At 43.9% G+C, this 20602-nt stretch overlaps 1 protein-coding gene and 1 pseudogene across 3 annotated transcripts in view; both read left to right on the forward strand.

The window, feature by feature from the left end:
* The window catches only part of ERC2 (ELKS/RAB6-interacting/CAST family member 2), a 987567-nt gene that overhangs the window by 798218 nt on the left and 168747 nt on the right, over positions 1–20602 (forward strand). The window lies entirely within an intron of this gene.
* Positions 274–14704, forward strand: LOC105515470 (annotated as a pseudogene). The gene is made up of 2 exons (XR_001002331.1): positions 274–311; positions 14085–14704. The product of XR_001002331.1 is annotated as an uncharacterized LOC105515470 (transcript).

The following is a 20602-nucleotide window of genomic DNA, read 5'->3' on the forward strand; positions in this document are numbered from 1 at the left end:
TTTTTTTGAGACGGAGTCTCGCTCTGTCACCAGGCTGGAGTGCAGTGGCACAATGTCAGCTCACTGCAAGCTCCATCTCCCAGATTCAAGCGATTCTCCTGCCTCAGCGTCCGGAGTAGCTGGGACTACAGGCATGCGCCACCACACCCAGCTAGTTTTTGTATTTTTAATAGAGACAGGGTTTCACCATGTTGGCCAAGATGGTCTCGATCTCTTGACCTTGTGATCCGCCTGCCTCGGCCTCCCAAAGTGCTGGGATTACAGGTATGAGCCATGGCGTCCGGCCTCTGCTCCTCTTTGTCCGAAGGCAGGTGACACACTGGGAAACTCACGGCCAGCCTGTTTCCTTCTCAGAGAGGAAGGGCTTGCAGGGCTAACAGTGTTTCCCCCAGCTGATCCGAAACATGATTCAGGCTTAGTACAACTGGCCACTGAAAAGAATTGTCCTTCCCTCTCATGGTGTGTGGAATGAGAAAGGGAGAATGAGGAAGTCTTCTAGAGCCAAAGAGTAATCTTTATCCCGCATTACACAATGGGCTTGGGACACAGGGAAATCTGATATGTCAGATAAGGAGGTGATGATATGTGAGGGTGCCAGCTGAGATGTACCAGATGAATTTTCTCCATGTTATTATTTTTAAAAATTATGAATGCACCAACATGTTAATGGAGCCCGGACCGTTGAGCCATTTCCTCATGTGAGGGCCTTACTCCAGGCAAGAGACTCCTACCCTCCGACGCCTGCAGGAGCTTTGTGTAGCTGGGTTGCCTTTCCATGGCAGGGACTGGGGACAGGGAAGGATGGACTCTAGCATTTGCCTCTCTGTCGGTCACTGCTGTCCTGACATACAGTGAGGGGGCCTTCAACACAGTGGCTCTCTGCCTAGTTCACTCATCTTGGGGAGAACACCTTAAAGTTCCAAGAGCTGCCACTGCCATTTCTTCTACTTCTGTCTCACTCACGTAGCACCCTTGCCAGTTTAGAGAAAATGCCCTATGTCCCTGATTTTCATCTGATCTCCCATCAGCTCTATGAGGATGGCAGACAGGTGACACCATGCCTATTTTATAGAGTAACAAAAGGAGGTTTGTCCAGGGCTATACAGATGAGACACAGGGGAACTAGTATGTGAACTTCAAACACGTGACTCTTGGCTAGCTACTCCTTCCACTGTAGTAGTAATTCCCTAAAGTGTTCCTCAGTGCGCTGATGGTGTTGGATATTAAGAGACAATTTTTTTTTTTTTTGAAATAGGGTCCTCTGTCACCCAGGCTGGAGTGCAGTGGTGTGATCATGGCTCTCCGCAGTCTCAGACTTGTGGGTTCAAGTGAGATCCTGCACCTCGGCCTCCTATGTAGCTAGGAGGCACACACCACCATGCCTGGCTATTTGTGTGGGGGTGGGGGGCCTAGAGATGGTGTCTTGCTATGTTGCCCAGGCTGGTCTCAAACTTCTGGGCTCAGATGATCCACCTCAGCTCCCAAGGTGCTGGGATTACAGGAATGAGCTACTCGACCTGGCCACTATTTTTAAAAAATAGTCATAAAGGCATATGGTGTTCAAATAAGTTTGAGCAAAGCTGGATTAAACAAAATTAATAGGTTTCTCCACTGCAGGCCTTCTCAGAGCCTTTGACAGGCCAGGATCCTCAAGCCAACGACCACCCTCCAGAGAAAGAGCGTTTGCTGTGCTTATTGCTCCCAGCCCCTTTTCTTCTCAGACCCTCATGTGGAATTAGAGTACACAGAATATATTTGGGGAAAGTTTTGCTGCAGCCTGACTTCTCTTGGACTATAGGATGAGCCATTTTCCAAGCAGGTGGAGCTACCACCACTGACTGAGGTAGTTAACACGAAGCCTGGACAACCTCATGCCAAAAATGATTAATTGACCTGGAAAGGAGAAGGCAGATAGCCTAGCACCACCATTAGGCTTTTCTTTATCTTATGATGCTTGGCAACTATGTTTTGCCAAGCACTTAATTACCTGGAGCTTAATGGGCATATGTATTTACTGTTCAACAAGACTGAGACAAATAAAAAGGAACTTGGGGCCTTTCTCAAAGGACGTCGGCAAAGGAGAGGCTAGCATTTCCTTTCCTGTGCTGACGACCACTTGCCCACCACTGTCCCAAGTCAGGGCTTACTAGAAAACTTTGCAATGTCCAGATAGTAAATATTTTAGGTTTTGTGGCCCAAAATCTGTGGGCAAAATCCAGATATAGATGTTTATATAACAAGAAAGAAAACAAATGTTCATAGATCTTTTTATTGAAGAAATTCAAAATATAATGAGTATAATTTTTTTTAATATACCTCTACTAAGGAGAAGAGAGTGGGTTTCTTTTAGGGGATAACATGGCACTTTATTGGAGGTCAAAATTAGTATCCTCTGTTGTCAAAATCTATCGCAAATGTTCATCTGTTAATGCTGATCAGTACTGGTATTTTGTGTATTTCATCTTTAAAAATATCTGTCCATACAGATAGGTGATATGCATGACACTCAAAGTGTGGTCAAGTTAGAGCAACCTTGCTGCCATTTCTAGTGTGTGAACAGCAGTGCAAAGCCACGAGTGTGCCATGTGTGGTCTTGGCTGCAACTCCATAACCCTGCTGTTGCCATGCAAAAGCAGCCAGAGACCATACAAGTGGGCATGGCTGTGTTCCACTGTAAACTATATTTATGGACAGTGAAATTTGAATTTCATATCATTTCCATGTGTCACAAAATATTCATTTTTTAAAAATTCTCCCTCCTCCCCCAACTAATGAAAAAGGCAAAACCCATTTTTGGCTTGCAGACCACACAAAAACCAGTGGCTGGCTGGATTTGACCTGTTGGGCCATTATTTGCCACCCCATTCTAAGTGCTTTTGCATTGGTCATCTTGTTCATCGTGACATCTCTGTATGTGGTACGTACCACTATGATCCTGTCTTCAAGATGAGGAAACTCAGACACAGAGAGGGAAAGCTCTTTGCCCAAAGTCACACAGCTCCGAAATCTCAGAGTTAGCATTTGAACCCAGGTATGTCTGACTCCAGAGCTGCAGGGCAGTTGCTTGTCTGCACTGACTTACATTACATTCCCCATGGTGACCTTTTTCAATCTCTGCTGTAGTCTTCAAGCTCCCCAGCAAACTCCCTCATGGGAAGGGGAAGATGGGCCAGTTTCTTTAAGAATCATGAAGACAGCCGACAAGGGCTCTGTCCATTTTCCTCCTCTCCACCTTAGGAGTTATCTCCATTGACCACTTCTCTGCTTCCTTCTCACATCTTATTTCACCATCTCTTCCTTCTTTTGTTCTTCCCTTTTTTTCATGAGTAGAGTGTCCAGTCTGCATATAGGATCTCATGGGGTAAGGGTGTGACCTCTGCATTTCAGATCTGCCCCTGAAAGCTGTGTGACCTTGGGCACATTATTTAATCTCTCTGAACTTCCAGTGTCCTCATCTGGAAAATGGGGAAAGCGATTTCTTACATTTTCCTCCCTCATGGAGTTCTTGTGAAGATCAAATGAAACAATGGTGTAAAAAGGGAGCCCAGTGCTGGTACCTAGTAAGCACTCCATAAATACTAGCCTTGTCGTTTTTATATTCTTCCCTACCACTACCTACTCTGCTACTACATTGATCGCCTCTCACAGGCTTGCCATGTCAATATGTCTGTAATTATTTATCAAGTGTCTACTATGTGTTACAAGGTTTAAAAGTTTGCTCCCTCCACATCTCCTGAATCAGGTTGAGCACTGAGTGCTGGGCTTTGCATTGGCACACACGGCCAAAGGAACAAATGGAATCATTCTCCCTGGAGATCTTCATCCTCCCACCAAAAACCACCTGGTTGGGATGGGTTGGATATAGCTCTCGAAGAGTCAAGCAAACTGTCCAGGCAATAAAAAATATATGCCTACAAATTCAAAAACCCTCGACCCACAGTGCCAATAAACTAGCCCAGTTAATAGTCCATTGGAATTAGGTACATGAAGAAGCTTAAAACTTCTCAGCCATTACAAGAAATACCATCATGTTTTGAAGTCAGGGGAAACCAACAGAGGCCATAACCAAGTGAAATTACAAAGAAAATGTGAAAGTTGTCTTTTCCCTAGATCTTTTTACTCTCTTAACTTGGCCAAGCCAGAATAGTTACTTAAAATATTGGAAACAGCTTGTTGAGAAAGAAATGTTGCATCTTCTTTGCCTTCAGAAAAGCATGTACACACTTGCAGGCTTTGGTGTGTTCTTAGAGAGGCTTCAAGGAATTGTGCAAGCAGGGTATGTTCTAGCAGATTACGGGTTCTTTGTGTTTCATGTTTCATGGCTGCCAGCAGCTGGCATCTTTCAGAAATCACATGAAAAGTGGGCAGAGCTCCTTGTGCAAACTTCTGAGCCAAAGGTTAAGGAGACTTTGTGTGTAACTCTTAATCTTGTTGGGAAATTTTAGGGTGAAAAATATAATTATGCCTGAAATGCCAACAACCAAGGCCAAAGGAATGTCTCCTCTTTGGAGGGTTCTTTGTTGATTAGATTAAAAACTAAGCTCTTGTGTTCCTGCCTACAAATTATTCAGATTATTTGAAAAGAAATGAAAGAAGACACTGGGAGGGAAAACTGTTGCATACTATGCTATGTAGCACTTAACTAATGCTCACCCGTTTAGCAGTTAGTTCAGGAAATATTTATTGAGTACCTGCTATGTGCAACTCAACAGAAGTTAAATATTCAAGTTCCTGCTCTCCTTGAGTAGTTTTACTCAAGTTAGGTGTATTCTTAATCATCTCTCAATGTAAGCTTCTGGTCATAAGAAGAATTAAAAGACTCTAGAGGTTAGCACAGGGCAACTTTATATTGCATAATCTATAATTGCCATCAATTCTGTATAGATATAGATTAGCATGGGCAGTTCAACAGGCTGGCCTTAAGAGCTGTGTGGTGTGGCCTGAACATCAGGCCCAGCAGTCGAGAGGGGCAACACACAAAAACACTAAAAAGAAGATAGGAAAGTGATACTACCACATTGGAATGAGGTGTTGTCATCAGCCAGCAGACCCCAGTCCGAGTCCTGTGAGCCTTGTAGCCCTGGAATCTAAGTAATGACGATGAGCATAACTTGTCCTGGAGTGGAGCACAACCATTAAGGAAGGCCTCCTTTGTCCATGTGTAACTCTACTTAGTCTTTCTCTGTCCCACCATGTAGGTCTTAGGTTGCCCCATTTTACAGAGGAGAGGCTAAATTACATCTTGATCACACAACTTAGAGGTGGAAAAACCCAGGCTGCGTAACCCAGTTGTCATTCCCCATCACATTCTGTGTTCTTTCTTCAGTATTATGTGGCCACTGCTAGCCTTCCGATATAGCAAGGGGTTATTCAGACCCAGCTCCTTAAACCACATGCCAAAGTCCCTCCCCAGATGAGTTTATGAGTCAGCTAACTCATGGTTGGGAAATCCAATAGTGATATATATATATATACATATCTATACACACAATTTATTATGCATTATATATCTTAAATGTATACATTATTACATAATACATGTTGTATATTGTATGTTAAACATTGTGTTAGTTTCCCAGGCTAATCCACAAAAGCCTATGTCATGTTGCTAAAATTTCTATGCTTGTGGAGAGGGCTGGGGAGGATAATGGAAGATGATATAATAGCTAAAACAGAATAAGAAAAACAACATCGAATGAAAACTTAACAGCATTGATTGATCTTGAGGCCACATGCTTCAGGAGAAGTGGCCTTGTTTAAAAAGGACAAGGAAAGACAGTGCTCGTCTTAGGATGTTGTTTTGAGAATTACATCTATTAAACCATGTAAACCATCTAGCACATTGTAAAAGTGATGTAAATGCTAGTTGCGTAGATAAATGGGGACCTTTAAAAATATTTCAAAGGGAATTCCCGAACACTTTTAAAGCGAAACCTTTGGAGAGTGATCACCTAAATTATTTATACTGAATTTCACTTTAAAACAAGAGTTGCCTTCTACATTGCACCTGGCTATTTGTGCACATGCTAAGTGCCTGAGTCTGCCATTCATCATCCTGCTGCAGCTAAGATTGCCAGCTAGTGCAGCTGAGAAGCAGCTATGGAAGCCCCACAGTCAGATGCCTTCCTTCCAGTTTTGGAAATAATAAGGGTGCCTCTCCTAAGCAATTACACCGTGCCCCACACTTCACTTAGTGCCTGGCCATACACTAACTCACTTTGCCCCCTAACGAACCCAGGAGGCATGTGCTATTATTAGTTACATGTTAAAAATAAGAAAACTGGACCCTAGAGAGTTTATGAAAGTTGCCACAAGTTGCGGAACCAGTGAGTGATGGAGCTGGAATTTAGAAGTGGGCAGTTTGCCCCTGGAGAACACGCACTATGCCAGGTTTTCTCAGCTTCAGCACTATTGAATCTAGGGCTAGATAATTCTTTGTCTTGCATCCTGTCTATTGTAAGATATTTAGCAGCATCCCTGGCCTCTACCTACTGGATGCCAGTAGCATCCCTGCCACTCCACCCCCAGACCCTAGTTGTGACAACCAAAAATGATTCCAGAGATTGCTGAATGTCCCCTGGGGGTCAAAATGGCTCCTGGTTGGTTGGGAACCACTGCTTTACCCCCAGATATCATCCCTGGATTTGAACATTATCAAAGTTTGACCCGCAGACTGAAAGAATCTCACAGACTTTACTGCCTGAAAGTTACCTTTGACACTACTCAGAGGAAGCAGAGCTTTCTTACAGAGGGAGAGAAGGGAAGTGAACATTGAAAATGTCCTTGTGTGTATTAGGACATGGAAGAGGGGACCAACAGTCAAGGTGTGCATGGCAGGTGGAGGTACAGAGGGAGGAAATGGTGACTTGGAAAGGATGACATACTTGCCACTGAAAACCCAGCAAATCTGAACTCGCGGGGCTCCTGCACAATGATTGAGAGCTCCTGCTGGAGTCGACAGCCCTGATTCAAATACCCGCTCCACCACTGATGAGCTCTGTGACCTTGGGTCAGTGATTTAATCTGAGTGCCAGTTTCCTCCCCTATAAAACCTAAGTAATGTTTGTTTCTACCTCATGGTGGTGTTGTGAGCCCCTTACAGGTGCTACAAGAGAAGGGGCTTCATAGATGCTAATCAGTTGTCCTGGCCACCCCACCTAAGGCTGTGATGTTTAAGGGATAATATGACAGGGTCTGGACTCAGACTGCCCAAGTCTAAATCCAGCTTGGCCACGTGCTAGCTGTGTGATCTTGACTGAGTAGCTCAGCCTCTGTGAGCCTCAAAGCCCTTGTTTCTATTGCCTACCTTGCAGAGTCCATATATGGAAGCTACGAGATGATGCAGTGAACCCTTGCCCAGTTCTGGAGCCCAGCAAACTCTCATCAGCATTAGCACCATGATGACACTTCCCACCTTATGATTTGTCTTTCGTTTCTAGGGCTGCCATAGCAAGGTGCTGCAGGCTTTGTTCAAGGTGTAGGCAGGTCCTTCTGAGGCTATGAGGGACAATCTATTCCATGCCTCACCTCTAGTTTCTGGTGGTTTGGTGGCAATCTCTGGTGTTCCTTGGCTTGCAGATGTATCATTGTGATCTCTATCTTCATTTTCTCCCGGCGTTCTCCTTGGGTGCATGTGTCTCCTTGTGTCCAAATTTCCCCTTCTTAGAAGGACAACAGTCACCTAGGACCAGAGTCCAGGATGACATCATCTTAACAAATGAGATCTGCAACGACCCTATTTTCAAGTAAGGTCACATTCTCAAGTACTAGGGATTAGGATATCAACACATGAATTCTGAGGGGGACACAATTCAATCCATAACAAGATTCTATGAATCTTCTAAAGGTTTCTTCCAGCCCTGAAATTCCATGAGGAATGGCTAAGATCTGAGTAGCTTGTGGCAACCAAATAATGGAACCCTGAGAACAGTGGAAAGAGCACTGTTTGAAGAGTCAGGAAATGTGCTACTTGAGGAAAGTGTCTTGATTTTTTTTTTTACTTTTAAAATCAATTTACTTGATTATATGTCTTCTCTGTCCTGTGGGGCTGACGACAGCTACTTTCTACACCTTCACCGCGCACCCTCTTCCCAAAATTATTCTGCAGACTGCAGAAGAATGTGGCTGTAAAGACACCTTGAAGCTTTCAAGGCTCTGTCTCTGTGTGTTATTATTATCCCCATTATTTATAGGGAATAAGGCGAAATGTTGACTCCCACGTGGGGATTCAGTGTCTGTTAACAAGGCCTCATTTCTCCATCACTGCTTGCCTCTCCCCATCAAACACAGACCTACTGCTAAAGTTTTCAAAAGCTCCCTGCGTTGCGAGATTTGAGCAAACTTGATCTTCCAGGTTAAACTTAAATATTGTTTCCATTTTGAAGCCTGTCATGTGGGTGTACCACAAAGAGCGTTTGGTTTCCACCCCCAACCCGCCTGAAGCTCTGGGCCGCAGTATATAGGCAGTAACAGAATACTAGGAAGAAAGAGCCTGAAATGGATCCTTGGCTCTCAGCCTGTACAGAGACAAAGCAGGATGTAAGTAAAACCATTACTTCTACCTCCTGATCAAAGGCGAGATGGTAACCCCGCCCCTCCTCCCCACCACCCAGCAAGCAATTAACACAGCCTGGCGTCTCCTCTGCAGTGATGGCGGTTCATATGCTTGGGCTCACGAGTGGTTGAAAGTGGGGGTGCCTTCTGTGCCCAGGTTGAAAAATGTGCACAGTTGCGAACAGAATACATGACAAAATGGGGGAAACACAAAAACCAAGCTTGTTGACAGCTTACTCTTTTCATCTACATTTGATGCAGAGTGAGATCAGAATTTGCCAGTGGAACTTAGAAGGTTTGTATCACAGGAATTAAGTAGACTCAAGTTGATTTTGCAACCACCTATAAAGTTGTTAAATGCAGATTCTGATTCCATTAGGTCTGCGTGGAGCCTGAGATTTTATGTTTCTAACAGACTCCCAGGTAGGGTTATCAAATTTAGAGGTGGAAAAAAAAAAATAAAAGAAAGACTTGACATCCAGTAAAATTTGAATTTCCTATGTTTTATCTGGCAACCCTTCTCCCAGGCAATGTTAATGCTGCTGGTGTGTGGACCACCCTTTGAGTGGCAAAGATGTACATCCTAAAGACATAAAAATCTGATGAAAGTATAAGGCTGAGTTAGTGGATGAGCATCTGGTACAATTTAGAAACAAGCGCATGGTTTACAGGATAGTCGCGCTGCAAAATGTGACTTGGCTATAGGCAGAAACAAACCAATAGCAGCAAAGAGTGTACGTACATCATTAGAAAAAGGGTTCCTTGCATTCCTAGGCTTAGAGTCCTGGGGGACAGTGTGGTACTCATGTTTGCTCTGTAGATTTATTTTCTTAGCCACTTAGTTAATATTGGTAAATCCAAAGTAAATTTAGAACTATAAAAATAAAAAAGGTTTTTTTTTTAAAGAGCTAAAAACAATGCAAAGTTTAATGTTGAGGGCCTTGAGGATGGCATTTTGCCACATGCTGCCTCCCTTTCCAACTCACCCTCCAAAAGGAAGGGGCCACTGTAACTCCTGCAGCTCAACCCTGATAGGTAATCTGCAGATGAGGTGGGGGCTGGGGCATAGGTTTACAATGACATTTGACATGCAAACCCAACGGTCTGTTTCTTTGAAGCTAAAAGAACTGATTCTAGCTCCTTTGAGGATACTGGGCCACCAGAGTGGCCACTGACAGATTGCCGGAAAGTTGCCACTGAAAGGGAGCTTAGCCATCATTGATTCTAGCCTTACTTCCACTGATGAATGGGCAGGCTGCAGACAGCAAGTTCCTCCTCCTCTGAGCCCCTTTCTCCTCTACTGGCTACTCTGGCAGGTACACTGGAAAAGCTTTATTCCAGGGGCTGTGTAGGGTTAGGACTTGGTTTTTAAGATCTGGTTTTGGGGAGTTTTTTTGTTTGGTTCTGATTGAAGGTAAAGAAAGATTGTCTAATTCCAAATCTTACTTGCCTGTGTTCTGTAATGAAAACCATCTCCCTTCTGTTCATCCATTCTTGAGAGTGGGTTAAATCTTATATATATGTCTCCTGTGATTTTAGTAGGCTTGATTTATTTAATCAAAGGCAGATACCAGACTTTTCCCAAATTTAATAGTGCCATTTGTTTTATTCTTCAAGTATTTATTGAGCACTTTCTATGTGCCAGGTCTGTGGAAGGTCACAGCCATCCAGAAACTAGAAGATAAATAGCCCTCTCTCATTCAGCATGTCTCATCAGGACTTGGCTCTGCTGTAGCAATGAATAAGCATGGAATTTTAAGCTGAAATGCTCAGAGGTTAGTCATTTTAGCTGTTTGGCCAGCCTTAATTTCTAAAACATCAAATAACATCATATTTCAAGTCCCATTGATAGATAGCCTATATGCCCCTACCCTTAGTGATATGTCTAGCATGGTATTTTTCACCCAATTCTTTTAAAAATCTACATTCATGACTCAATTCTCATTGTCAAATATTTAAGCTATATTGAAGTAGACAACTTAAAACCTCAATGTCTCCTTCACTCTGTCCCCCAACTCTACGCTTCTCCCCAGAAGCAAAAGACCCCAATTAATTGGTAGATATGTCCTTTGTCTGCATTTACAAATAATGTACATTTACATAATTCATTTAACACAAATTAGATTATATTATCCAGCTTCTTCTGTGATTTGCATTTTTCACTTAATAGTATGTCTTGGTAAACTTTTCATTTTAATATATATAGACCTACCTTATTTTCTAATAGCGACAGAAGTATTTCATGGAATTCCCCTGCCAAGGTTTATTTTAGCCACTCACAGTTAATAGGCATTTAGATAGTTTGCATGTTTTGCTGTCACAAACAAGACTGCAATAAATAATTTTGTGTATATGTCTTTGGGCATATGTGCAAGTATTTCTATAGAATAGAGACCCAGAATTTTAATTTTCTACATGAAATAAACCTGATAAGTTGATGAGAACAGGATTTGTTGCCAATTGGCAAATACATTCCAATCTGAGTCTTGAGTTTCCCAGCCCACGCTGTCCTGTTTGTATTAATGCAGGATTGCCCCCAGGAGTCCTCCCTGTTCAGACCCTGCTGACTGACAATTTGGAATCTGGAGTTGAGCTTCATATATAAAAAGCTAGGTTTGCAATATTTAAATACTTAAATACCTTAAAATGGTATGGACTTTATTAAATAGAAAGTGAAAAAGGGAAAAACTAAGGGAATTTCCCTGTTAAATGAATGGAAAGCTCCATATTTAACAGAGCATTAGTCTCCCAAGAAAGGTGGGCCCATTGTTTTTTTTTTGTTTTGTTTTGTTTTTTTTTTGAAAATAACCTTTTCACATTTTTCTTCCCAGCTAAGCCAACTCCCCAAATAGCCCAAACTAAACACCTAATGAGTGTGCTGTATTGAGATGTGTTTTGTTTCAGATTTTAAAATGCAGCAAATAAGATACAATAGGCAGAATCTAAAGATGTCTTTCCAAGACGCCCATGCTTCATTCAAACACTAACCAGGTACTGGACGAAGGGACTTTGCAGCTTATCTTAAAATGGGGAGAGTATCCTGGATTATGTAAACGGACCCAATGTCATGACATTAGCCCTTAAAAATGGAGAAAGAAAGTGGAAGAGTCAGAGTGGTGCAGTGGAAGAGAGAAGGGGAGAGATTAGGAAGAAAAGGCAGAATGATCCCAAGGGGGAGGAGAGGCTGTGATAAAAGGGAAGGGGCTATGAGCCAGGGATTGCAGGTGGCCTCTAGAAGCTGAGAATGATGCTCAGCCAACTGCCAGCAAGGAAAGTCCCACAGCCAGACGGAGCGGAATTCTGCCAGTGGCCTGAATGAGCTGGGAAGTAAATTCAGCCTCAGAACTGCAAAAAAGATTGCAGCCCTGTTGACACCTGGTGATTTTGGCCTCATGAAACCCAGAGCGAGAACGAACTGAACCATGCTGTGCCAAAGTTCTGACCTACAGAACTGTGAGATAATAAATAGATATTTTTTAAAGTTAATAAGTGTGTTGTGATGTGTTAGGATAGCAGTAGAAAACTAATGCACAGATGGGTTGAACCAACATCAGTGTGTAAGACTTGGTCCACAGGGCAAGCTGGTGCATTTTTTACTTGCTAGCATCTGGAGCAGGGTAAGGGCCCAGTGTTATAATATGAAGAAGAGCAGCTTGCATTTTCTAGGTGCTTACCTCATTTTAGGTGCTGTGCATGGTACTTTACGTGCACTTCTTACCTTGTTCTTCACAGCAGCCCTACAAGGATTGATGCTTTTATTATTATTATCATCCCTATTTTAAAGGTGAGGGACCTGATTGAGGCTCACAGGGGTTAGCTACCTGGGCAGGTGTCACATGGCTTATTAATGGCAGGGCTGGGACTCAAACCCATGTCTGTGGGACATCATGCCCAAGTCTGTGCACCTAAGTGCTATATTTCACAGTGTACCACGACCCCAATTAAATATGAAGCTAATATGTTTCCATATACAAAACTGCTGATACAGAAACTCCTGCTAGCCCCTCACAACTAAGAATGCCTTTCATCACATAAAGCCCTTTAACCTTGTTTTAATGCCCTTGGAATACTACACCACTAGGTGCTGAGCAAGGAGGAAAAAAATCAAAGTTGGATGGTCAAGGAAATAGGAGACGCCCACCCCACCCCCTAGGTTCTGCAAGCCAAAGCTCAGAGCACACTCTTGTATTTCTCTTCAAATCCTTGGGGGTCTCGCTTACTCTAGATTGTGTCAAAGATTGTGCCCCCTTCTCTGCACCAGGCACTCAATTCCAGGGGTGGAAGTTGTGATGGAGACATTTTTATACCTGCGGCATAAAGATCAGGAGCCAAAAGGAATATCAGGTGGAACAAATGCTATCGCTGACATTTTATCTGGAGGTGGGGGTGCAGGTTGATGTGCCAATTTGCTCTCAGTTGCACGTACAGAAATTGTGACCTCAAATTCAGCCAATGGAAAGTCTGAGTATGAACATTCACATTGTTCAGACATTTAACAAATAAGAACTGAGCTTCCATAATGTGATGGGGTTTGCATGAGAAGTTAATGATACAGTAATGAATAAGGTGAGTTCCATACTCATAGATCTTCCAGGCTCCATTATTCCAATATTATTCCAGGCTAATGAAGGAAGCACAGATAAGCAAGCAATTGCAGGATAGTATAATAAGTGCTGTCGTGGAGGAGGCACTAGATGCCTAGAGTACATGTGGGAGAGATGCCAAACCCAGATTCAGAAGCCAGAAATAGTGACCCTTGAGCTGCGGCCTCAAGGATAAGTAGGAGTTGGCCAGGTACAGAGGCGGCAGAGGAGAATAGCCCAGCCCCAGGGAATGTCATGATGTAGATCTGATCTGGGAGCCTACCTATGTCCATAAATACATCTGGTGTATAGGAGGCAAACAGGCTGTCGGTTGAGAGTGAGGTAAGAAAGCCTTTCTACTATTTTTTTAAAGAGATAGAACTTAATTATAAGGGGACTTGGAAACCATTGAAAGAAAAGGCTAAGCAGTGGCATGAATGGATGTAGGTGCTTTAGAAGGATCCCTCTGGTGGAAGAGCCAAGAATTGATGGAGGGGAGTGAGTGGAGCACAGAGACTATTGGGACCTGAGAGAGGTGGTGGGGGTAGAAAGGAACGGTGGGGAAAAGCAGCTGGATGCCAGAGCTATCTGAGGAGGAGGGGCCATGGGGTTTGTTCATCGGGTGGAGGGAGAAAAGGGAGCCCAGGATGACAGCCAGGGTTGATTTGGCCAAATCATCATCCAAATATTGTTCTGGGCTGACAGGCCCAAGTGCAGTCAGCAGAGGCAACATGGGCTTATAATTTGCCATTTGTGAATGTCCTGAGGAGTGGAGAATCAGCTAGGAAGCAAATCTTCCTTCTGCTGCATGAGACAGCCAAAAAAGCACCTCTGAGGATAGGCATCTTGGGGATTTCAGAGCAGGTAATGCCTTTTGGTTGTTTTGAATATGCTGACAGAAGAACAAAAGCTTTCAGGAAAACAAGGCCCAACCCCTTAATGAAACAGGAAAGGATACACAGTTTCAAATGCTTGCTTTCCTTGCTTTCTGAGAAGAAAGATGCCTTGCCTGTTGAAGGTGGCAGATACAGGTTGCTCTGTGGGCCTCGGGAAGGGTCACTGCAGCTGTCACCTGCCCACCCACGTGTCCTGAGGTACTGTGACATCTTGACAGGTGTCCTGACTCTTGGCCTTGACATGTCCTGTCAGGCCTGCCTGTCAGCTGGGCCTGGGCTTGGGGAAGAGCCTGCGGGCCTGGGGCCTGGTAGCACTTGCTTAGTTAAACATCTTTGGCTGCTATTGCCCTGTCACAGGCTGGCAAGTCAGAACTACTCAGATTCACTTGCACAGCGATAGTCCTTCAGTCTTCTGATTATGTGGCTCTGCAGCAGGGAGAGGGAGATATTCATGAGCAAGTGTGCAAAATGCATTTAATGCCTACCAGTGGTGTACAGCCATCCATTGCTTCGGTCTGCCCAGTGTCTGTCTCCCTGTCTTTTGATACGAAGGGCCAGAGTTTCTCTGGGGAATTCCTTTCAGTTTCTGCAGTTCTGGGACAGTTACTCTTCACCCAGTGCTATGTCAATATGGGCACATGACTCAAGCCAGACAGAGTTCACTTTCCCTAGACTTAATCACTCAGAGGGAGCTATCCCTTAAGCCACTGAACTAAGATTGGTTCAGAAATGGGCACATGATCAAACTAGACCAATGAGTCTCAGTTCTGAGATTTTGAGTTAAGACTGCTTGGAAAAAGAACTGTTTATGGAAGTAGAAGCTGGATGATGAAATTTGGGGTACCAGGGGCAACAGTACCATAGTTAGAAGAGAACCCTACCTGAAAATGAAGTCAGAAAGAAAAGGAAAGTAGACAAGAATGATGGAGAGAGAGAGGCAGAGAGATCCCCGAGGACATCATTTAAGATCCCAAATTCACCTGTGCCCAAAGCCAGATTAGTCCTGAATGATTTAGTTACAAGAACCAATAAGTGCCTTTTCCCATAAGCCAGTTTGAGGCCAGATGAATAGAAATTGCATCCCTTATTGAGTCCTGGCTCAAGTCAATTTAGCAAGCATTTGTTAAGATCCACGGCGGGAGCTATACCTCAGAACTCTAGGGAGCACAGGAGGCATGCTACAATCACAGCCATTGCCAGTATTGTTATTATTCTATTTATTAGACATTTCCCCAGCTTTCAGACACTCCTCAGCACTTTACACACATAATTTCATTTGACCCTTTGAGCACATCTTTTAATTAAAAATAATTATCTACACTTTACAGGGAAAGAAACCTAGCCCAGAGAAGTTAAGATATACATCCAGGGGTGGGTGCAGTGGCTTATACCTATAATCCCAACACTTTGGGAGGCCAAGGTGGGAGGATTGCTTGAGCCTAGGAGTTCAAGAACACCCTGGAAAACATGGCAAAAATCCTGTCTCTATTTAAAAACAATACAAAAATTATCCGGGCATGGTGGTGTGTGCCTGTAGTCCCAGCTACTCAGGAGGCTGAGGTGGGAGAATTACGTGAGTCCAGGAGGCAGAGATTCCAGTGAGTTGAGATCATGCCACTGCGTTCCAGCCTAGGTGACAGAGTGAGACCCTGTCTCAAAAAAGAAAGAAAGAAATATGTCTAATATAGTAATAATAGTGACACAGGATGTGAGTTATTGTCTATAACGGCCCCAGAATCTATGTTCTCACCACCCTGATTTCTTGCCTGCTTTTTCTGAGGCGGCTTACACTCTGGTCAGGGAGACTTAAAGGGAACACACTGGCAGGCAAAAGAGGTTACTTTCTCCCATCTCAAGGACTTGGAAGGAAGGGAAATAAGACTGTACACCCATGAAAGCAAAATGGAATAGATCGGAGTAGAGATTTGCCAAGTTGCCTTATAGAGCCAGGACGGCTTCTAGCCAGCTAGGCTAGATCTAGCTGCCTGAATGTACTGGCAGCAAAACACAAAACAAAACAAGGGTGTGTCGGGAGAGGCATCAGCCAACCATGGAGGCCAAAGTGGGGGAGTGAAAGAGGAGGATCTTGGGGGTGCACTTCATAGCACTATCCAGGAGATGGGTGTCATAGCCACGGAACTTCCCAATGGCCAGGCCATCTCTAGGGGGAGATGAGAGGGGAGGTGGGGCCAGGAATCCAGTAGTTACTCTTTCCATCAAAGCCACTATCCTGCTGTGGAATAGTTCCCTGGGGCCTCTGTGCCATATCTGTGCCATTTTTTAGTAGAATCCAAGAATCTAGATTTCTTTATGATAGCAACTTATTGGAATGCTTTTAAACACTCTGCAGGCCCAACAACCACCCCAAGTGCAAGAAACAATCTTGGGGCTCCTCTAATTTGTGATCCATAACGAGGGCTGGGCAGGAATAGGGTAGGAGTTTTCTGAGTTTGGGTTCCTGGTGTCCTTGCATGACTACTTCAGCCAACATCCCTAGTTTTGAGGATGCCATTCTTCTCTTCATTGTGACCCCTCCTACTCTCTTTTTAAGTTATTCCTAGACCTCTTCTTCCCTAGAGGCTGTGTCTATGGGAAGGGGACTGTGCTTGCCACAGTTGGACATTCCAGGTTCTGCAGTGATAGTTTCATATCACTGTAAATTCAGCTGGCCTTTGGAGTCTAATTGGTTTCCCCAGTGACTTCCTACAAGAAGAGACTGGGGTGGTCAGAAGCTAATGAACCTTTTGGTCTATACATCTTTCAGAGTTCTCCTTATAAAATAATCACAAGGTCTCTAATTTGCAATGCTAAGGAGACAGGAGCTGGCTACTTTGGAAGCTGCCCTTTTGGAGATGTACTTCTTCTTCTGTGGCCTAACAAGGAAGGTTTCAGAGCCTCCCAGACTCAAGGCCAGGCCTGGGTGATGGCATAGCAACCATGTAAAGTGCATTCTGCACCAGGAGTAGTGGCTCATGCCTGTTAATCCCAATGCTTTGGGAGGCCAAGGTGGGAGGATCACTTGGGCCAGGAGTTCAAGACTAGTCTGGGCAACATAGTGTGACCCCCATCTCTACAAAAAAGTAAAAAGTAAAAACAAAACAAAATAGCTGGAAGTGGGGGTGTACTCCCCACTAGGTCCGAGCTACTCAGGAGGCTAAGGCAGTGAGTCAGGAAGATCACTTGAGGCCAGGAGTTCAAGGCTGCATGAGCTATGATTGCACCACTGCATTCCAGCATGGGTGACAGAGTAAGACTTTGTCTTCTAAAAAAAAAATTTCTTTAAATCAAAACTCAGATAAATAAATAAATAAATAAATAAATAAATAAAGTACCTTCTCCTATGGATATTCCTGTGCCCTGGATGAGAAGGGCCAAGCAGCTTTGCAGACAGAAAGAACAGCACAAATTTAAACTGGAGTCCCAGCTTCATTACTAGCTAAGTGGATAAGTTTTCCAACTCTTTAAGGTTCAATTTCCTCAGATAAAACGTGAAGATAATAATAGGATCTGCCTCACAGAGTGGCTATGAAGACTAAAATGGAAAAGAAAAGAATGCAAAGGGTTTAGCAGGGCACCTGACATGGTTGCATTCATTAGCTATTAGTGACTCTCTTCTTTCTGATATATTTGCATCCTGGGCTGAACACACATCTCTGTCCACATACGTTTCTATGTATGATCCAGGCCTGAGTGTTCCATACAGTGACTCAGGTCCTCAGGAAGGCAGGGAGTCTTGGAGAAAAAAGGCACCTGGCCTTACAGGTAGCCTGGGTGACCCAGCAACTATCCATAGAGTACATTTCCATGACAGTCTGGAAATGTCAATGAGGGAAATGGGCCAGGGAGGCTTGGTTAAAGGGGCATCAGAAGTCAGCTTCAACCCCACATGCCATAAGGGAATGCAAGCTCAGTATAGCCATATCTGTGCCGTTTTTCAATAGAATCCAAGAATCTAGATTTCTTTATGATAGCAACTTATTGGAATTCTTTTAAACACTCTGCAGGCCCAACAACCACCCCAAGTGCAAGAAACAATCTTGGGGCTCCTCTAATTTATGATCCATAACAAGGGCTGGGCAGGAAGAGGGTAGGAGTTTTCTGAGTTTGGGTTCCTGGAAGCAGATTCTATGACAAGGATGTAATACAAGCTATCCTTGGGGGATGTGTTCCCAGGAAGCATCAATAAGGCAGGGGGAAGGCAAGCCAATAAAGGGGGAGTTGTCAAGCCACCACTGTGGGCAACAGGTGACTGCAGCTTAGTCCTGCTGTGGAATGCTGGAGGCTGGTGTGGAACCAGAGTCATCCCACTTTAGGGGTGAGGGAGCTGTGATATGTGTGTCCTCATTCCTGATGGTCATCAGCTGAGGGCTGCTCCCAGGGGCATCAATACCCTCACACTCCTCGCCTGCTACAAGCCTGTGTAAGGTGAATCTTAGAGGCCAGGGAAGCCCTCAGGCAAAGCCATGCAAGAATAGGCAGTTAGAGGTTGAGCTGCATACACTGAAATGGAGCCCAGCAGGCCATGGAAGGGGCACCCACGGTGTCAATCGGAGACAGGCAGAGGGAGGAAGCAGGTCAGCACCACCCACTGCATTAGTAAATGTGCAAAACATCCATCTAACCTGGCAATTAAGGGTGGATGGCAAAGGTCCTCATACTGGCTCCATCTGTCCTGTCAGAGGAGGCTTCCAACACATGCCTCTGGTCTCCTTCTCGTGCCAAAGCAGGAGTTGAGACTGGAAAGAGATGTGAGCTCCTTGCAGGAATGCCTGCTGGCCACGCTTGCCTCTAGAGGCTCTGCCTGTCAATTACAGAAAGATCTGCTAGACTCCATTCTCCTCTATTATCTTCCACCGCAGTCTCCAGCGGCAACTCTGCAACCGTTTTCTGCAGAATGGTTTAAATTGTTTTATATCTTCTTAGCTGCCAAGTACAATGTCATAAGCAATAAATAAATAAATTGTTGGCCTATATGGAAAGCATATTTTGTCCAGATGCATCCTTGAAACTTCAGCTCTGAAACAAGAAAGTCAGACTGGAAACCACATCCTCAAAGCGCGGGAGAAGTAGGCTCATACGGAAAAGCCATTTGATTGGCAGGTGCTACCACCCAGCACTGGATTTGAGTCCTGCTGATTGGCCAGACAGTGCACCTTCGGAAATGCTCAGCACATGAGGTGATATAGTTTGCTGGTGTTCATGCCTAGCATGGGTGGCCCTGCTGGACAGCCTGGAATGAAAGAGGAATCAAGTTTGGAGGATGACTTAGCTGAGGAGCTGAGTCCTGTGTGTTTCTTTTGACCTCCTCTTTACCAGCTGGGTTGGGGCAAGCCTCCCTCATCAAGAACGCTGAGTTCAGCATCCTTTTCTGGGTTGCAAACTGTTTTCCCAGTTATCTTCGCCTTCCTGGATGCAAAGGGCAAGGGCATGACAATATGTAACTAGGAATGAGGAGGAAAAGGAGGGAGAACTAGATGGCTCAAAATCAGCTGGGCATGGTTTAGCTGGCTTAGCCAGCCTGGAGATGGAGTGGGCATTCCAAGAAAGAGCTGGGGCCAGCAGGTAGATGATCTGAGGAACAAATATGGCCTTGATGGCAGTAATCACCACAGAGAGTGCACCAATGGTGACTTGGACTGCCTGGGACAACTGGCTGGGAACACTTTTAAATGTCATTTTTATCACTTTTTAAATTAAAAATACATATGCATAAAAGGTTAAACAGTCTAGAAGATGCATATAGTGAAAACTGAAAGTCCCTCCTGCAACATCCCCACATCTATGCACTCTGTCATTCCAGAAATTCTTCCAGGCTTACACACACACACACACACACACACACACACACACACACTTTTACCAGGATTGAGATTGTACTACACAAATTATTCCACAACTCCCTGTTTTGCACTTTGTGTATTGTGGACATCTTTCCACATCAGTCTAATCTGTCATTGCTTTGTGGTGCTCTTTTGATAGATTATAATGCTTTGTTAAAATTTTTGAGGTGACTTCTCAGATTGCTTTCCAAATTGCCAGCCTATGGTGAGCAACTGAAAGTGTTCGCAGCTGATGCTGTGATCACTATTCCGAGTAAGAGTAATCTTTTATTATCTTACCTGTTGAATGCAATAGAATTAAAGTGAACTATGGAAACATTCATGAAAAAAGTGATTACAGAAATGATTTTGAATATGCACTTAAATACACATGTAAAATATGTATGTATACTGTAATGAAATTCAAAAGAGATATTGGGCTGTCTGAACAAAACTAAAGATGTCACTTCTATACCTGAGTTATTTTTCTTGAATGAATTCCTCACCTACCACCAAAATTTAGCATGAGGCTTATGTGTGTCCCTTGATTGGCAGCCCAACTTGGTAGATGAGTGTGAGACTTCTGAAAGATACTATATAGATGGTTAAGAATAATCTAAGCCATGAGCTCAGACACCAATTCTGATACTTTTCAGTACACAGTGTGTGTGTGTCTGTGCCTCAGTTTCTACATTTCTCAAAATAGAACAATAACATGCACCGGCTTTTGTTTTGGTTTTTTTTGTTTTTT

The sequence above is a fragment of the Colobus angolensis genome, unplaced genomic scaffold (genome assembly GCF_000951035.1).
Source record: "Colobus angolensis palliatus isolate OR3802 unplaced genomic scaffold, Cang.pa_1.0 Scaffold26, whole genome shotgun sequence".
Classification (NCBI taxonomy): Eukaryota; Metazoa; Chordata; class Mammalia; order Primates; family Cercopithecidae; genus Colobus; species Colobus angolensis.